Source organism: Lontra canadensis, unplaced genomic scaffold, assembly GCF_010015895.1.
Source record: "Lontra canadensis isolate GAN:19392208 unplaced genomic scaffold, GSC_riverotter_1.0 scaffold56, whole genome shotgun sequence".
Lineage (NCBI taxonomy): Eukaryota > Metazoa > Chordata > Mammalia > Carnivora > Mustelidae > Lontra > Lontra canadensis.
Window position 1 is genome coordinate 5706578 of NW_022631050.1, and position 16531 is coordinate 5723108.

General features: G+C 40.6%; 2 pseudogenes; both read left to right on the forward strand.

The window, feature by feature from the left end:
- Positions 1-2604: 2604 nt before the first annotated feature.
- The window catches only part of LOC116878159, a 37839-nt pseudogene continuing 23912 nt past the window's right edge, over positions 2605-16531 (forward strand).
- On the forward strand, positions 7318-7410 carry LOC116878298 (annotated as a pseudogene).

Here is a 16531-nt window from a genome sequence, read left to right on the forward strand (position 1 = left end):
ATCCCTAGCCTGCTTGGCTCTTTTAGCTTGTGTAATAATTAAATTGACATAAGACCAATAAACAGGAGAAAAAAACAAATTTAATTCATATGAATGGAGACTCACAGACATGGGACCTAAGAAGTAACCAAGGCAGGCAGCTTTTATATTTTTAGACAAGAAACACTAAAATTCTGGAAAATTGATAAGATAAAGGTTCGGGTATTAATTAGTGGAGAATCTATGCAGAGTTTATTTACATAGTCTACTTGGCCCTCAATTTCGAATCTCTGACTATAAAGATGTCACTATACTTCCTGGTAAAGGGAAGCTACCTTTCACATGAAAGACTTACTTCCTGCTTTCTGGAGACAAAGGAAGATCAGAGTGTTCCTCTAGCACTGGTTGTTTCTTAAGTAACTTCAGTTCAGAATAATCAATATGGCACTGTGGCACATCTTGCCACACAGCCTACCCTGAGCCCCAACAAACTGAAATGCCAGCCTCCTCCACCAGAGAAGCACACTTTGTGAAAACCACTGGAAAGGAATCTGAATTTCTAGAACACATTCCTTATGGCATAATAGGTATTAAAGGCATAATAGGTATTTTTAAAAAAAGATCTCTGGACTGTTAAAAAAAAATAAAGGTATTAAGGGCTTTGGTGGCAGCCCTCAGGTTTGAGGTTTATGAAAGAATGTTAACCCTGGGAATAAGCTGAAGGAGAGAGGCAAAACTCCAGTCTTGAAAGAATAGCAATACCAAATGTGGTACCCAGAGGACTAAGGACTAGAGACAGGCATAAGTTTAAAGCAAGGTCAGTTGATTATGGTTTATTGAAAGGATTTTAAAAATAGGTCAGTGTCTCAGTATCTTTATCCATAAATTGGTGATAGTAATAGTCTCTACCACCATGTGTTTGTGAAGAAGGGGAAATGAATACATACATGTGAATACATGTGAAGCCTTATCAATGATGTCTGGCAGGGGCACCTAGGTGGCTCAGTAGGTTAAGTGTCTGACTCTTGATTTTGACTCAGGTCATGATCTCAGAGTTGTGACGTCAAGCCCCATTTGGGGCTCCATACTGGGCATACTGGGCATGGAGACTACTTGGGATTCTCTCTCATAATCTTAAAAAATTATGTCTGGCATATATGAAGCTCTATGTAAGCATTAGCTATTATTATTCAAACCGTTCTATACAAAAGAGAGTGTGTATGTCTGTCTAAATCTGGTTTCTGGCTTCAGACCAACAACTTCTTCAGCACAATGGCCTTTGTTAGTACTTACAGGCTGTCTATTGTCCCCATGTTATCTTGGATAACTTCCATATAATCAGTGTAGAGGGGCCCATAGACCACCATCTTCCCAGAGAAATAAACATTCCTATCACTCTTCCTATACCCTGTGCATTAGAAATATTATTCCACCCAGAGGCATAACAATTCACAGAAGAATTTATCCATTGGGAAATTCTCCCCAGAAGTAACCCAGTCTAACCAGAGGCAATTTAAAAATATATTATTTCAATTATATTAATGTATATAATATACATTTTAATTATAAATACAGTTGACCCTCAAATAACACAGGGGTGAGGAACACCAAACCCTGTGCAGTTGAAAATCTGCATATAACTTTTGACTCACCCCCAAAATTTAACTAATAGCCTACTGTTGACTAAAACTCTTACCAATAATATAGTTGATAACATGTAATTTGCACACCATATGTATTATATACTATATTCTTACAATAAGGCAAGCTAGAAAAGAGAAAATTTTATTAAGAAAATCATAAAAGAGGCACCTGGGTGGCTCAGTCATTAAGCGGCTGCCTTCGGTTTAGGTCATGATCCCAGAGTTCTGGGATCAAGCCCTGCATTGGGCTCCTTGCTCAGTGGAAAGCCTGCTTCTCCCTCTCCCGCTCCCCCTGCTGTGTTCCCTCTCTTGCTGTGTCTCTCTCTGTCAAATAAATAAATAAAATATTTTTTTAAATCCAAAAAAAAAAAGAAAATCATAAAAAAGAACACTGTACTAAAAAAATCTGCATGTAAGTACATCCATGTAATTCAAACCCACATTAATTCAAGGGTCAATTGTATATTAATATGCTATAGATGACACTATTACTAAAAGAGTATCATTTGCTGATATGTTATCAGGCTAAGTGTTCTGTATGTTTTGTGTCATCCTATTTCCTTTTATCCTGACCCCTTGATAAAGTGGATTATTTTCCTCTTTTTACAACTGAGGAAACAGAGACTTCAAAATGAAGTTGGGTACTTTGTTCCATTAGACAGGCTGTGTTAGGTAAGTCCGTTATAGCATCTGATTTGCCCAAGTCCTACTCTAATGAAAAATTCCCAGGCCACACCTTCTGCTGCCCAGGAAACCATGTGTGATACTATATGACTGCTGCTCACCTTTGTTAACTGAAGTAGAGTGGGTGCACCCATCCAAAGACAGCCAAATATATAGAGACATTAGTTCAGGGACACACAGAGCTGGCTCAAAAAGATCCTATGGGACAATTAGAGAATCTCTAATTTGAAATAAGAAACACAGAATTTGCCATTTGAGAGCAAAAAAAAAAAAAAAAGGTAAAAGGAAGCATCAAGAGATGCCAGATGTGGAGACAGAACCAAAACTAAAGCCATTTGCAAGCCAGCCTCTGAAGAGTAGAAGAGACCTGGAAGGTAAGTAAGCAGGGAGAGTTGGAAGGTAACAAGAGAAGACTGAAGCCAACATGAAGAGAGTAGCTAAGAAAGGTCACCCTGAGACTGGGTAGAAAACCATAGGCTCCTGTCACTGAAGTCCTGAGACTACTCTGATCCTGAACCTACTCTCTAGCTAGGCTCTGCTCTTGGATTTCAGAGAGATTTCTGCTTAGATGCACTTTTCCTGAAGTAGCTTGATTTAGACTGTTCTTATATCCAGACAGACCTCTTTGGAACAGAAGCAGAACAATTCTATAAAGCTCATCTCTCTGATTTCCACATACTCACTACCATGCTACCCTTTCTCCACAGACCAGGGTTGTTGCCAGGTGCAGAGATGGGCCCTGAAAAAGGATCAGATGTCATAGCTGCAGCCAGTGCTAATTCAGGTCTGCTATCCATATCCAACTCTAAAGTAGACTTTCTAAATGAAGACTCAAGGAGTAAATTGGAAACAGTGAAAATTACAGGGAATGGGTTTTGTCAGTAAGAACAGCATTCAAATACTCATTTATTGCTAAATGGGGAGAAAAATTATATAACAGGAGGTATGCTATGCTCCCATTTTTGCAAATATGAGTATGAGTATAATAAAATACCAGAAGGACAGGTATTTCCCTAGTCATCAAATATTTAATAAGTATGTTCTAGGTGCTCAGGATATAATATGGAGCAAATAGTGAGAGTTTCCCTGCCTCAAGGAGCTCACAGTCTAGTAACGGAGGACCAACATTAAGAAACAAACAGACCTGGGGCACCTGGGTGGCTCAGTGGGTTAAGCCTCTGCCTTCAGCTCAGGTCATGATCTCAGGGTCCTGGGATCGAGTCCCGCATTGGGCTCTCTGCTCAGCAGGGAGCCTGTTCCTCCTCTCTCTCTGCCTACTTGTGATCTCTCTCTGTCAAGTAAATAAATAAAATCTTAAAAAAAAAAAAGAAACAAACAGAACTGTATGGAATGTAGAATCACTATATTGTACACTTGATACTAATACACTTGATACACTGTGTGTTAACTAACTGGAATTTAAATAAAAGCTTTAAAAACAAACAAACAAAAACCACACATGCATTGCAATCATTCTAAGGGCTGTGATGGAGATGCACTTGGCAGAGAGCCCTTGTCAGGGGCAGTCTGACCTGGTCAGGGAGGTTGGTGAAGGCTTCTCTGCTGACTGAGCTGTGATGGACAGCTGTACAATACCTACACAAAAAGTTGTCTAGGTAGAGACTACAGAGTGGGTAGAGCCCAGCGGTACGAGGGACCGCAACAAGGAGAAGGAACTGAGAAAAAGGCCATGTGGTTGGAGTAAAGACAGTTGGGCAGATAATTGTGTAGGATGGCGCTGGAGGCGTAAGCAGGGCCAGGTCATACAGGGCCTCGGAGGCCAGTTAAAGAGTCATTACCTCTGAGGGACGAGAGGAAGCAAGTGAGGGTGGGGTGTAGAAGATACCATTGGATTTGCACTTTGAAAATATTTGTCTCTGTATAGAGAACAAATTACTAGGGGCCAGCATGCGTGAGCTAGAAGAAAAAGGGAACAGTGTGGACTTGATCATAATCCAGATGGCCTATGATGGCAGCATGGACAGGGGAGTACTGCTGGGGAGAGAAATAAGTAATGAATCTGAGGCACATAGAAAAGTTAAAATCAGGGCAACCCTCTCGGGTCCCCTCCCTCTTCTGGAGCTTTGTACTATTACTTTACTACCACTCAATAAAGCGATTTGTTTTGCTGCCCACTTAAAAAAAAAAAAAAGAAGGAAAAGTTAAAATCAATAGAATTTTCTGAAGGATTGGACATGGAATGTAAAGGAAAAAGAATTTTCAAGCTTGGCCTAGGTTTCTAGTGTGAACAGCTGGATAAATGGAGATACTAACACTCTGATACAGAGAACACTGTTAAAGGAGCAGGTGTGGGGGAGAGGAGTAGCAGTTTATTCTTGGTCATGCTGAGTGTAGTCTGAGACATTCAAGACGCGCTATCAAGTGGAATGTTTGATACATGGTCTGGAGCTCAAAGGAGAAGTGTGTGTTGGAGATGAAACTGATGTACTAAAACATGAAAAGTGGTTATTTCTGGGTGATAAGCTCTTGCATCTTTTGTTTTATTCTCTGTACGTTTCTGCTTTTCTCCAGTTTTCAGCAATGAAAAAATTTTTTTTCTAAATAGAGTTTTTTTAAAAGAATAAATTTTCCCTCTCATAACTGGCATTAGTAAAACTTAACAGGAATGTCCCTAGAGTGGGGAAAGCCAAATTAGTTTAATGCTAATATCTCTTTGGCAATACTGGATTTCTTTTACTGGGTCTACAGAGAACCTGCCATCTTCCAAATTATAACTTGTTATCCTGAGTAGACTTACATAACAGGAGGGGGTCCGCTGTGCAGGTAGATGGTCAAGTTGGGTATTCAGATGTCTCCCTGATAATTGAGGTTTTTAAGAAGTCCAATAAAAATCAGTATTTTCCCCCTCCTCCTGGAAGAACCAATTGATAAATAAAACAAAGAGTTAGGAGATGAGGGCCAAATATTTGTGTACTAGCTGAGCTGGGGAGTCAAACTATATAATCAACAGATTATTCACCCTGTTGTGGTAACACTCAAACAGAGCCAGCCTCTACTCCCACCTTAACCCCAGAATTGCAAAACAGAAGGCACATGAGAGTAGCCAGCAACCAAAGGAAGAGGAGAGGAAGATTCTGGGTCATGCACACAGTTTCTATCTCCTTACTCAACATTTTCCCTGAGGCAGAATGAAGGAGTGGTATAAGGATGAAGAAAAGCCAGGAGTGTAAGGCTAATCCCAGAAGTGAGGTGCAGTCATACTTACCAACATCCACTATGAGTTTCTGTATTTAGCATAAGGTTTATAAATCAAGGTCAATCATGTACAAGATGCCATTCATAAGCATTTGGATAGAGTCTGGTCCCTAATGACTAGCACTAAGTCAACACCAGCTTATTTTTAGCAGAAACTGAATTTATTAGCACAATATTGGGTATACAATTCTTGTTTGGATCCTGGATTCAAAAAGAAAAACAACACCCATATTCATAGCAACATTATTCACAACAGTCAAAAGGTGGAAGCAACTCAAGAATTCATTGACATGAATGGATAAACAAGATGTGGTATTTACATAGAATGGAACACTATTCTGCCTGAAAAATGAAGGAAATCCTGTCATACATTGCAACATGGATAAACTTTGAGGAAGCTGCTAAATGAAATAAGCCAGTCACGAACAGATAAATGCTGCATGATTCCACTTACATGAGGACCTAGAGTGATCAAAGTCATAGAGTCAGGAAGTAGGAAGGTGGTTGCCAGGGGCTAGGGGGCAGGTGGAGAGACCTAGGAGTTAGTGTTTAATGGATACAGAGTTTCAGTTTTGCAGGATGAAAAGAGTTCAAGATTATTGCACAACAATGTGAATATATTTAACACCACTAAACTCTACACTTAAAAATTGTTAACATGATAAAAACAAAACAAAAACCAGCAGTGAGAACAACAGAAATTGCTAAAAGAAAGGAGTTTTCTTTCTAGTTTTAACACATTGGGAATATTGGGCATGGGTTATTCCAGAGTTCCAAAAGTATTAACATCAAATGTCACATGTTTCAAAATATCCTGAGATGAAACACTATTGAATATGGACTGGGGGGGCGCCTGGGTGGCTCAGTGGGTTAAGCCTCTGCCTTCGGCTCAGGTCATGATCTCAGGGTCCTGGGATCAAGCCCCGCATCGGGCTCTCTGCTCAGCGGGGAGCCTGCTTCCTCCTCTCTCTCTGCCTGTCTCTCTGCCCTACTTGTGATCTCTGTCAAATAAATAAATAAAATATTAAAAAAAAAAAAAAAGAATATGGACTGGGTTTGAGATAGAAAATTAATCAAACTTGAGTCCTGGAATATTTGAGATGATCTAAGGTATTTTTAAATATGTGTGAATTCATCTAGCACAAAAGTGGTATTAAAGATTTGATTATATTGCCCAAAAAAAAAAGTAGCTATAAAGGACATTTTAAAGACAAAGGAAAATTTGAACATGAACTATACTCAGTGATTTTATACCAAGGTTATGTTCCTTGCATATGATAATGGCATTGTGGCTATGGAGGACAGAATCCTTGTACTCAGGAGACAACATGGAGTTTTTAGAGTGAAGCATCATACCTGCCACTTACTTTCAAATGGTTCAGCAAAAGAAAATACTGTATAGAGAGAAATAAAGCAGAGTATATGGGAGTTCATCATACTATTCTTCTTTTTTAAGTTTTTTTTTTTAAGATTTTATTTATTTGACAGAGAGTGAGAGAGAGAGAGAAAGCACAAGGAGGGGGAGTGGCAGGGAGAAAGAGGAGCAGGCTCCCCTCAGAGCAGGGAACCCCATGCAGGGCTTGATCCCAGGATCCTGGGATCACAACCTGACCTAAAGGCAGACACTTAACTGACTGAGACATCCAGGCATCCCAAGGTTTTATTTTTAAGCAATCTCCACACCCAGCATGGGGCTCAAACTCACAACCCCTAGATCAAAGAGTCACACACTCTACCAACTAAGCCAGCCAGACACCCTGTATTCTTTTTTTTATTTTAAATTTAAAATGTTTGGATCCTTTTGTATTTCATAAGCATGATGATGGGGTGTTCACACCATTGTGTGACATGTGTTTTCCTCAGACCTTGGCACATTACTCATCTGATGTGAAAACACAATAATTAATTAACTAATTAACTAATTTAAAACATTTGGAGGGTGTACGGGGAGCACAAAATCTCCAGCTTAGAAGAACAAGGCTTGAAAGATGCAGTTAAGAACAGGCTCGAAATCACTTGAAGGATCAGCCTGGTGAGGACACCACTTCCCTCAACCCCAGGCACGAGATGCTGCAGCGTTCAGCCTTAATATTGCTGGTACAGGGCACCAGGATGCCGCTACTACACCCACGCCATCGCTTCTCCCAAAGACTCCTCCTTACAACAACTTCCAAATGAGTAAATGAGATGGTCACTTCTGGATGTACCATTAGAATTAAAGTATGACCTGATCAGCTGACTATAAAGGACAAGGCGTAGCTTGGGGCAGAGGAGTTGAGGGATGGGGACTTCCAATGAATCTCATTCTGAAACAGCCAGGTGGCCTTCTCACCCTTAAGACACTTCATCTAGGATAAAGAAATGTGATCAAGTCTGAGGGTTCAAGATACAGAATTTCAATACTCCTTTAAATGACAGATGAAAAATAAGAAAAACACTGGATTAATAAAATCCACTTTTTCTATACCTCCATTTCAAGGGAAGTTTTCATGTCTACCTCTGGGTGTATTATTCACATTATCTAGAGATTTCTAAATTAACTTAAGTTTTTCTAGCCTTAAGTTCTTCTAGCCTTCTATCTGGAAACCTGATACAATAAATATGATTTGATATCTGTTATCTTTTTTAAAAAGATTTATTTATTTATTTATTTATTTTAGAAAGAGAGAGTGCGTGTGAGAGTGCAGTGGAGGGAGGCGCAGAAGGAGAGAGAGCCAGAGAGAGAGAAGCACTTAAACAGACTCCTCACTGAGTGCAGAGCCTGACGTGGACCTCAATCTCAAGACCCGAAGATCATGACCTGAGCTGAAACCTAGAGTCAGACACCTAACTGACCGAGCCACCCATGCACCCCAGCTCTTATCTTTTATGATTCTTTAAAAATATATAGATATGTTTTAACACATTTCAAAGGCATTTAGGGAGGACTTTTGCACAATCCCCAATTTGGATTAACAACACTGCTGCTCAGCACTATGGATATATTTACATGGAAAGAGAAAATATTATTAAACGTGCCCTATGTAACCAATAGTCTTCTATAATATAGTTAACCATTATATCAACCCTTCCAAGTACAGATATGATAAGAGACATTGGCGGCAGGGAGGTGGGGGGGGGCATGTTCCCTGCTCATTTCTGTATCTCACATTGCCACTTTGCAAACTGTCTCCTTCAGCATGGTGTATAAGAAAGAGAAAGTGTATTAACCAGTTCAAACTGAGGCCTGGAAAATTTAGTCATCACTTTCTCAGAGAGATCATTGGAATTTTGAGTTTTCATACCTGGAGAAAGGATGCTGGTGTGGAGAGTCAGGAGATCCATTGTCCCATTCCAAGGGTCTATGAGCTCTGCTTGAGCAGGAAAGAAGACCAATGGAAAGGGCCAAACTTTAGAGTCAGAAAGACCTGCATTTTAATCCCAGTTATTGCATTTCCCACAGTGTGGCCTTGGACAAACTGCTTAACTTTGCAGATCCACAGATTCTTTATAAGATGGATTACCCATCTCATAGCATTGTTGTGGTTATTGAAGGAGAGCTCATTAGGTAAAGCCCTCAGAACTGCACCTGACATGCAGTAGTGCTAAATAAATAGCAACTATTATTAAGTAATGAAAGTTTCAAAACCTAGGCAAAGAAGAGCAGAGACATAAATTCCCTCCAGACATGAGAACTATTCTGGCCACTGACTGACATGTAAATCATGTCTAACCCTCTCAAAATAACCCACCATAACGGAAAGTCATTTCTATGTTTAAATTGGACAAGGTACACCCCTTTCACCAAGCTGCCCCTTTCTCTACTGGCTCCGTCCTGGGTCATCGACAGGTCTGAGATGACAATGGCAATGTGGAGTTGAAACATATCTTTTTCCAAAATTTAAGTTTAAGCTTAATCAATTTGCATTAAATGTCAAGCATGGTCCAGCCATGGTGCTGGAAAATAGGAGATACAGAGGGGACTGAATATCCCCAGCCTGCCCTCAAGGAGCTCCCAACTAAGGAGGCCAACATGTGAACAGGAAAACTGAATGGCATATGGAACATACAAGCTACTGTGAAAAAATAAGACACCCTAAGTTTTATGAAGCCTTTTGACCCCATCTTTATGTATTTTCAACATTTTATTCTGTTCTTCACTTTGTTTTCCTTAACAGTTAAAGACTCAGAAAATAGGCCTAAGTCCAATGTGTATTCAAATAAGAAAACAGAATTCACCACTTTCCGTTTGCTTGAGAGTTGCCATCTTTAGGGCACCTGGGTGGCTCAGTTGGTTAAACGTCTGACTTTGGTTCAGGTCATGATCTCAGAGTCTGGTATCCAGCCCCACCTTGCGCTCTGTGCTCAGTGGGAGTCGTCTTCTTCCTCTCCCTCACCCTGTGACCCTACCCCTGCTCGAGCTCTCTTTCAAATAAATAAATAAAATCTTAAAAAAAAAAAAAAGAGTTGCTATCTTTGTCTCAATTGTGCTAAAAACGTCAGCTCTATGATTCTTGTTGCTAGCATCAGAAGAAAAGTATCTAATACATGCCAGAAACGATCTTTCTGCTACACTCTCTGTGAGAGTCACAGTGGGGATTTGGACTTTCAATATACGAATTTTGTGGGAACATAATTCAGTCCATAGCATTATGCCTCCGGTCCCCCCAAATCCATGTCCTTATTGCATACCAAATACATTTCATTCCATCCCAATGACCCTCAAAGTCTCAACTCATTCTAGCATCAACTCTAAAGTCTAAAATCAAAGCTTTCATCTAAATATCTAAATCAGTTATAGGTGAGACTAGAGTTGTGATTCATCCTGAGGCAACACTGCTTCCCAGCTATGAGCTTGTGAAATCAAACAAGTTACATGCTTCGCAAATACAAGAGTTGGTCAGGCATAGGACAGACATTCCTATTCCAAAGGGAGGAATAGTTACTGAAACAAGGAAGGAATAATAGGTTTCAAGTAAGTACAAAACCCAGCATGGTAAATTCCATTAGATCTTTCAGTCTTGAGAATAATCCTCTTTGGATCAATGCCTGGCCTTCCAGACCCACTGGGGCAATGGCCCCACCCTGCAGCTCAGCCAGGCCAGGGTGGTTCGCTCAAGGCTCTGCCAGCAGCAAACCTGCCCCCTAGGCTCCAGCTATTTTAACAGAGAGAATTTAAAACAATGTTTAACTAGGTAATGAAGAATTATTCACTAAGTAACTGAAAAGGCAAAAAGAACACTGAGCTTTCACAAGTAGCAACAGCAGGAAGCAGTTCAGTTCATAGCACCAGGAGAACAAAGGGAAGAGGTTGTAATTATTAAACCTTAGAAGCTTGGAGGACAGTCCCAATGGATTGGGACCAAGGCTTCTGAAAAGGGGTGCCAGCCAGCTGAGCTGGTGTCTCTGTAGGGATTCAATGAGTTTGCCTTTGCAAGCTGGTGAAATCTCAACCTAGATCCAACTGTATGTTATTTGCTAGGGCTGCCATAACAACATACCACAGACTGGGTGACTTAACAAAAATCTATTGTCTCACAGGTCTGGAAGATAGAAGTCTAAAATCAAGGTGTCAGCAGGAAGGTTTCTTCTGAAAGCTATTAAGAAAGGATCTGTTCCAGCACTCTAGCCTTGACTTGTAGACACCTCTCTTCCTCCTATGTCTCTCTACATAATCTGCACTCTATGCATATCTTCCTATAAGTACAGTTGGGCCCCTGGGTGGCTCAGTCGGTTGGGGGGCTGCCTTTGGCTCAGGTCATGATCCCAAAGTCTTAGATCAGGCTCCCTATTCAGCAGGGAGTCTGCTTCTCCCTCTGACCCTCCCACCTCTTGTGCTCTATCTCTCTCTCTCTCTCTCTCAAATAAATAAATATAACTTTAAAAAAGAGAGAGAGGGGCACCTGGGTGGCTCTGTGGGTTAAAGCCTCTGCCTTCAGCTCAGGTCATGATCCAGGGGTCCTGGGATCGAGCCCCACATCGGGCTCTCTGCTCAGTGGGGAGCCTGCTTTCCCCTCTCTCTCTGCCTGCCTCTCTGCCTACTTGTGATCTCTGTCAAATAAATCAATAAATATCTTTAAGAGAGAGAGAGAGACATCAGTCATAGTCAATTAGGACCCACCCTAATGACTGCATGTTAACTTGATTACCTCTTTTTTTTTTTTTTAAGATTTTATTTATTTATTTATTTATTTGAGAACAGAGGAGGAGCAGAGGGAGAGGGACAGGCAGACTCTGCACTGAGCTTAGATCCTGATGCAGGGCGATACCCCACGACTCTGTGATCATGACCTCAGCTGAAACCAAGAGTCACATACCCAACTGACAGAGCCACCCAGGTGCCCCTTGATTACCTCTTTAAAGATCCTATCTCCAAATAAGGTCAGATTCTGGGGTACTGAAGGTTAGAACTATAGCACATGAATTTTAGGGGACCCAGCTGAACTTGTAACAAACTGCTTCTGGAATGAACTGGCTCTGCCGGAGTGAAGCAGCAGCATTGCTGGATGCTGGTGACAGGAACAGGAAACCAACCAGATAAAAAACCAGAAGCAAAGAGGAAAGAGTAAATCCCTTCTTCCTCATCTTGCCATGCAGTCTCCTCCAGTGTTCCTTATTGACAGAGACTAAAAGGAAGCAGCTGGCAAAGGAAAAATGTGGTTGGCAGAGTCCCAGTCCCTGCATCACAAAGCAGAACACAGAAGAGTGGATTTGAAGCTGAGAGCCAACGGGCTAATAACTAGCACAGTGCTGAATAACTGTGAGTTATTCTTATTAATCACTAGCATCAAAATTTTTATTTTCGGGGCGCCTGGGTGGCTCAGTGGGTTGGGCCGCTGCCTTCGGCTCAGGTCATGATCTCAGAGACCTGGGATCGAGCCCCGCATCGGGCTCTCTGCTCAGCGGGGAGCCTGCTTCCTCCTCTCTCTCTGCCTGCCTCTCTGCCTGCTTGTGATCTCTCTGTCAAATAAATAAATAAAATCTTTAAAAAAAAAAAAAAATTTTTATTTTCATTTCCATATATTTTTATAATGTAATAAGAAAAAGTTGTAATAAAATATTTAACTGAACAAAGACACTGGCTACGCTGCTGAAGTTGTCCTGATGGCTGGTGGACTGGAACATAACCATGCCACAGCTCACATTCATTTGTTCACTGACATACAGCACTGAATCAGTGGCCTTCCTGTAGGAGGCCAAGGTGTAATGTATGTGGTATATAAGGAAATTAAAAATTCAGAATCCAAGTTGTCAGTCAGCAAGTGTTTCCTCATTTTATGGCTGAGAAGATGAACATTCAGAAGGAGAAGTTGTTTGACCAAGGTCACACAGCTAATAGGTGAGAGGGCATTGATTTGAACTGAGGTCTGATTCTCTGTGCTTCAATTTATCTGTCAAATGAAGATAACGATATCTATCCAATAGAGCTGTTTATGAGGATTAGATGAGATCATACATGTAATGTGCATAACAGATACAAAGCCTGACATGTACTAAGATTTTTTTAAAAGTTGGCCAAGTGGTGCCTGGGTGATGCAGTCTGTTAAGTGTCCAACTCTTACTTTCAGCTCAGGTCATGGTCTCACAGTCCTGGGATCGAGCCCTTTGTCTGAATCCCCACTTGGGATTCTCTCTCTCTCCCTCTCCCTTAACCCTTCCCACTTGTGCTATCTCTCTTTCTTTCTCTTTCTCTAAAATAAATAAATAAAATACTTTTAAAAAATAAATTAAAATGTTAAAATAAAAAAAATTTAAAAGTTGGCCAAATCTAGGGCTTTTTCTACCATAACAGGCTATCCTATTCCATGCACTTGTCAAAACTTCACAGTATTTGGAAGATAGAACTGTAAAGAATTGAGATGGGGCTGGGAATAAAATTCCTTAAAAAAATTTATTATAATGTATTTGCTATCAAATCTTTCTGAAGGCAATCATCCATTTTGGACTCCCACAAACTACAGACAAATGTTTTTTGAGCACCAGCCACAGAGTAATTACTGGAGATACAACACTGAGACACAGAGAGCCCCACCTTCAAGTGTCTCATCAACTACCTGAGGACTTTGTCAAGCAATGACACACAATCCAGACTATGATCAACAATATCCAGTATAGGGAAACCTGACACAGACTTGAGGAAGTCAAAAAAAGCTTTCAAAAGGTCACATTTAAGCTGAAATCTAAAGAACAGAAAGGAGATTGGTAAGCATGTCAAACATAAGGGAAAACAGGAGAAAGAGCCACAGGTAGGAGGGAGCAAGGAATATTCAAAGAACTGTAGAAAGCTGACTATAGCATGGAAATTGGGATGGGCAACAGACGGAGCTGGTAAGACCCCCAGGACTTATTCCTGAAGGGCTATGTGACCCAGAGGACCCTGGACATTAACTGGAGGCAGTATAGGACCACTGCAGGGTTTTAGCAAGTGAGGGACAATTAGATGTGCACATTATGAAGATCAGCTTGGATGTCACATGGAAAATGGCTTGGAGTGAGGTAAGAAAGGAGGTAGGGAAATTAGAAAGCTGCTACCTGCCAGCAAGCCAGGTGAGAGATGATGGAGGTCTGAGGGAAGTGTTCTGGGGATACAAAAATACAAATGGATTTGAGTAGCATTTAAAGGATAGAGCCTAATGAACTGTTGAAGACTACATCAAAAACTGATGATATACTATATGCTGGCTAACTGAACATAAAAAAAAGAAAGAAAAACAAACAAATAAATAAATGCATTCCAGATATAAATAAATAAACAAATAAACAGTAGAGCCATCTTTTATCAGAACTGCCAACACAGGCCAAATTCACACCAAAACTATGAAAAAGACAGGCTGTGGCATCACTGAGAAGTACTACTCATGCCTGGGCAATGACATCCGCACCAGTGTGTGTGACAGAGATTACCATTATTCCCAGGAAGAAACTCTGCAACAAGATAGCAGCTTTGCCACATGTGAGACGAAGCAGCTTCAGAAAGGCTCGGTGAGAAATATCTCCAACAAGCTGCAGCAGGAGGAGACAGAAAGCAGATATAATTGTGTGCCTGAGGTCTCAGCCCTGGATCAAGAGATCAATGAAGTAGAGCCTGACACTAGGAAATATTAAAATTCTTGGAATCTGGCAGTATGTCCAACCTGCAGTTCACTCAGCCTACAGTCAGGATGAATTTCAAATACCATGCGGAGCCATTTGAATCTTTCTGCTATGCTGTAGTATCTTCAATAATCCTTGGACAACAAAAAATAAATCAGGGGTGCCTGGGTGGCTCAGATAGTTAAGTGTCTGCCTTCGGCTCAAGTCATGATCCCAGAGTCCTGAGATTGAGGCCCACTTTGGGCTCCCTGCTCAGCAGGACCCTGCTTCTCCCTCTCCCTCTGCGGCTCCCCCTACTTGTGCTCTCTCTGTCAAATAAATAAATAAAATCTTAAAAATATATATCAATCAATCAATCAAAACTAAAAAAAAAAAAAAAAAAAAAAAAAGATAGAGCCAACAGGGTTTGGTAGGTGACCAGAAGTAAGGAGTAAAGAGCAAAATAAAAGAATAAAAGAAAAATAAAGGAAAATGCCCAGGTTTCTTCTTTGGGCAACTAGATGGCCGGTGATAACCTTTACTAGGACAGGCCCACAAAGGCAGAGCAGCTTTAAGGCAGAAGCTGATAGGTTTAGGTTTAGAGATGAGTTTAAAGTATACTAGGGTCAGCCAGATAGAGATAGCAAACCACCCTATCTTTTTCCATTTCAATTTTTGACCAGAGTCCTGCCTCCCCAAGGAACAGAGCTGTCTGTGAGCCAACCAGTAAGTGCCCTGCATACCACCTGTTACCTAGAGTATTATTAGCCTCTAATTTTAATAACCAACACATTTAAATTTTTTCCCCTCCAAAATGCATCCTAAATGAGAAGAGGATATGGGTGTAATCAACAGATAATTATATACATACTATGAAAGCTGTTCAAAATGAGACCATTCTTATTCAATTGATAGAAACTTTCAAACCCAAATCAAATTTTTGTTCTTTATTTTGCTATCACCAACAAGGAGAGATGGTCCATTTTTTGTAAAGTCATCCTGTCATAGTGTTCTTCACAAAAACTAGACACTAAGGAATGGAACACAAGTGATTTGAATTTTTATTCTTGAAGTGAAAATCCTAAACTTTACAACATCACTCAAATTTCTTAATCTGAGAATATAGCCAGTTTAGAAGCAGAAAATATTATAGCTAAAACATTTAAATAAGTGGCTATTTTTCATTCAGAAATTCCTGCATACAACATTCTTTTCAACAAATTTTGGCCAGTGTTGGAAGATATGTTAAGTATAGTTCTATTCTTCTCCACAGGGGTCAAGTAGCAGCTGCAGGGGAGGAAATGGGGATGTTTTTTCAGGTGTAAGCTTCTCCTAGGTGGGAGCTGCTCTCCACAGAAGGAGGCGTGGCCAACCCCAGGACAGAACCTATAGTGGGACTATACCTTGGAAGACTGAGAAAATAGAAAAGCCACAGCCCACCTAATCACAAGGAACCATATATATTGAGAGAGACTGAAAACATCCACTTCCTCCAGGAAGCCTTCCTTCATCCTACTCAGGCTGGTTTAGATGTGTCCCAGATTTGCTCACGTAGGGAACCTTGGCCATTCTGCCATGGCACTTGACACACCTTATTAGAAACATCTGTTCCAGAGACCATTTCTGGATTACACACACTGGTGTGCATCGTGAGCACAGAAACTGTGTCTTGGATATAATCTCCCTAGTGTCAGTCATAGAAGATATTCAGCAAAATCTGATTTAAAAAATAGTGAATGCCCCACACACATGTTTCTCAGGAAGCTATACCATCAATAAGGACACTTGAATGTTTAAATACAAATAAGCATGTACTTTTATAAAATCTTATTGACTTTTAGCTCTTCTACTAACATAACAGCCAGCTCCCTGAGAAATTATTTTTAAGAAGAACTTGTTTTAAATGCGCCCCCAAATAAATGTGGTTTTGTTTTCGGTCAGCCACCGCATGAAATTTG